We start from the raw sequence: 3,992 nt of genomic DNA on the forward strand, positions 1-3,992 counted from the left end.
TTTTCATTCGGTAAAGTTTCCGCACATCTCTGAAAGCAGGACTATTAGAATATATAAAAATATTGGAAATAAATTAATGAGGTATATTGAAAAACCTGGACGAAATGGACTGAAGTCAGCAAAAATACTACTGTGAAACGGATGGAATAGACTCGTTGAACTGTCACTATCTCTTAAACTACTTTGAGTATTTTTATTCGGTAAAGTTTCCCCAAATCAGCAATACCAGGGCTATTAGAATATATAAAAATATTGGAAATATATTAATGAGGTATATTGAAAAACCTGGTCGAAATAGACCGAAGTAGGCAAAAATACTACAGTAAAACGGATGGAATAGACTCGTTGAACTGGCACTATCTCTTAAACTACTTTGAGTATTTTCATTCGGTAAAGTTTTCCGCACATCTGTGAAAACAGGGCTATTAGAATATATAAAAATATTGGAAAGAAATTACTGCGGTATATTGAAAAACCTGGTCGAAATGGACCGAAGTCGGCAAAAATACTACTGTAAAACGGATGGAATAGACTCGTTGAACTGGCACAATGTCCTCAAATGCTTTGAGTATTTTCATTCGGTAAAGTTTCCGCACATCTGTGAAACCAGGCTATTAAAATATATAAAAATAATGGAAATAAATTAATGCGGTATATTGAAAAACCTGGTCGAAATGGACCGAAGTCGGCAAAAATACTACTCTAAAACGGATGGAATAGACTCTTTGAACTGGCACTATCTCTTAACCCTTTCTCTACCGGCACATTTTAGAGGTTTTTAAAGACTAAATGACAGTAGTTTTAAATCGATTTAAATCTGCATGGATCACGATTTGGGGTAGGCATATGACATGTAATTTTGTTAGGAATTGGACAGGGAACAATTTCTTATAAAATTTGTCAATGTATCCCATGACCTCAAATAGGTCTACGGGGTCAAAGGTCATATAAGTGCACATTTTTGCAATCTTTTTTCTCTGAAATATATATATTACGACCCCTCTCACTAGATTAGAGTCAAAAATAGGAAATTCTAAATGTATGAGCTAATGTGCCTTTTAATATACTACAAAAAGAACAAAATCAAACTAATCAATTTTATTGACAAACAAATATTTTTGGTTGCTAAGTAACAACACTCATAGTACAATTTTGACCATAATTTGCCTTTCTGCATCCATTCGACACAATTTAAACGTAATTACAATCCATGATGATTAGTAAATGTCACATTATTTTAAAAATATAATCTTTAAATAGATCTTAATCATTTTAAAAGGTTTTTAACAAAAAATATAATCAAGAGAATTAAGATCAAAGGTCATCAAATGGAAACTTCGTACTTTATATACTTGTCCATCATTTTCTAATAATATGACGTTTTGCCATTATGTTCCATTAAATATAATAAGTATTGCAACATTAAAACAAAGATCTTTCAATTATTGTTAATCTAAAATAATCTATTTTTATTCAATTATATTTGGTTGCTAAGCAACAACACCTTATCAAATGTTATCAAAAAGTATTAACCATTTTTCCTCTCCAAGTTCAACATAAACGAATGTTCAAGTACTTACTTTCAATCACTAGATTCAAATGTACTTGCATCATATTTAACAAAAATGTTCTTATATTCAACCTCTTGAAACCTATTTCTAGACATAATTCTTGATAACGAGTTGTTCCGACAGGGGCATGCGTTGACCAATATCTGTCTATCGACTGGAACTTCACAGCAGGCGTGTATAAGATAATGCACAAAAATCTGGAAAAAAAGTATTTCTTAATGCAAGGTGAAGATAACGAACAGTGATCAATCTCATAACTCCTACAAACAATACAAAATAGATAGTTGGGCAAACACGGACCCCTGGACACACCAGAGGCGGGATTAGGTGCCTAGGAGGAGTAAGCATCCCCTGTTGACCGGTCACACCCGTCGTGAGCCCCATATCCTGATCACGTAAACGGAGTTATCCGCAGTCAAAATCAGTGTGCCAAGAACGGCTTAACAATCGGTATGAAACACGTCAGACAGCATTTGACCCAATGCGAGGTTGTATTGACGAACCAGATCGTTATAACGACCATAGAATTTGCGAAATGCTGACTTCAATCGAGACTGTTGAAATCCCTGTACCATCAACTTGTTTGTCAGTAGCTTACCTCGATTTAAAAACTGACTATACCCAGAACAAGCTCTTGCATATCGAATCAGTTGAGATATATAAACACCATATGCAGGTGATAATGGAATATTGCTACATAAATGTGGGAAGTTGACGATGGAGAAGCTGAAATCATCCCGTTTGTCATACAGTTGAGTTGTTAGTTTGCCGTTAATGTCTACTTTCAATAAAATATCTAAGTATGAAGCAGAAGTGGACGACTCTGTGGTGTCCTTTATTTCGAGCTCACAGGGATATATCAAATCGACATATGAATGAAAGATATCATTGTTAATAGACAAAACGTCATCGTTAATACTTAGTCCTAAATACTAATGTATTGTCAAAGCTTTTGAATACTCAAATTGGCTCTGTAAATGTTTTCGATAATCAAGGCCCTCTGAAAAGTATGCATTTAATTACTTATGAAATTTTATCAGAGGTAATTGTAGTACACATTTAATAAATGAGTTACATGTACATTCACAGCCAGATTAATTTTGGTAAAGGTAATCTTTTTACTATGCATTTTATTATTCTTTTGAAACTGGAAATCACTGCCACAATATCGGTTTTTAAAACTAGTAATACCTGTACAGTTCCTCTTCAGTGAGAGGCTGCAAACTTCCTTGGGAAGTATATGGCAACCCTTCCCCCTAGTTATGACTATCTCAGCATAATGGTTGGTGGCAACACAGATGGAGAAAACCAAATCTTCTGTCAAAGACAGCTTCATAAAATCTGCAGTTTTCCGAATAATAGAGTCCCATATCTGAAAGAAAATTGCAAATAAAAATAAAATCAGTATTGGCCACCATACCTTAAAACGTGTCATACCTTATAATTAGAAACTAATTAGAAATTGTCTCATTTTGTATGTATACGATCCCTAGTTATGCAGCAAAAAAAAAAAAAAAAAAAAAAAAAAAAAAACCCAGTAAAATGGTACACACATATCAGTGTACCATAATGCCATGATTCCAATTGTGAATGTATTATCTGGATTTATTTGAATGTTAATCACATTTATACTGATTAAACCCTAAATTCAACCTCAAAGAGTCATACGAACTGAAAGCCAGGTTGTCACCCCGAATGAAATGCCACAGTTCTGGGATCAGGTGTTCCTGTGTCCTCCACATCAGCATCCTTCCAATGCATGTCTGGATTTGTCAGTAGACTGTCGCTAGCGGATGATACCTGGAAACTTCCCACTAAATATTGGGATGTCAATACCCTTTTTAAAGAAGAAAAGAAACTACAATTAATAATTGTTGGTTTATGTTTAAAAAGCAAAATCTAAGTTTCACGGTAGCATGGAACAGTTTCGCACTTAAATTTATTCACTCAAATTTATTTAAAGATAAGGTAAGGGATTGCATACATGTGTTAGAAATGAATCGAATATTTTATTATACATTGCGAGAGTAGCAGAGTGGATAATGAAAAAAAAATATGTATCATGTAGGTATCTGCATTATGCCTAGCATATATTATACACGAGGGCAAATACTGAAGAAATTCAGGTTAAAACCTACAGGGTCCAGCGAAAATACTGAAACTCTGAGGGAAAGTGAATGACCCCAGATATAAAAGTTGAATTGAATTGCTTCTTAATGGTACCCAGTGTCTAAATCCCCTTGTATGGTACTCTGATGGGCTGTGGATTTAGTCGAAATTAGAGAAGGGGATTGATTGATTGATGTTTTCTGCCAAACTCAACAATTTTTCAGTTATCTGGTGGCACCCAGTTTTTTTATTGGTGGAAGAGAGAACCCAGATACCTGGGGAGAGACCACCGATCTTTCGAAAGTAAACTGG

At 34.4% G+C, this 3,992-nt stretch overlaps 1 long non-coding RNA gene across 1 annotated transcript; it reads right to left on the minus strand.

Annotated features, from left to right (window-relative positions):
- Positions 1 to 1,083: 1,083 nt before the first annotated feature.
- On the minus strand, positions 1,084 to 3,210 carry LOC130047613 (uncharacterized). The gene is made up of 2 exons (XR_008796445.1): positions 2,763 to 3,210; positions 1,084 to 1,768 (listed from the first exon to the last, which is right to left on the minus strand). It is a non-coding gene; the product is annotated as an uncharacterized LOC130047613 (long non-coding RNA).
- Positions 3,211 to 3,992: the final 782 nt, after the last annotated feature.

Source organism: Ostrea edulis, chromosome 7 (genome assembly GCF_947568905.1).
Source record: "Ostrea edulis chromosome 7, xbOstEdul1.1, whole genome shotgun sequence".
Lineage (NCBI taxonomy): Eukaryota > Metazoa > Mollusca > Bivalvia > Ostreida > Ostreidae > Ostrea > Ostrea edulis.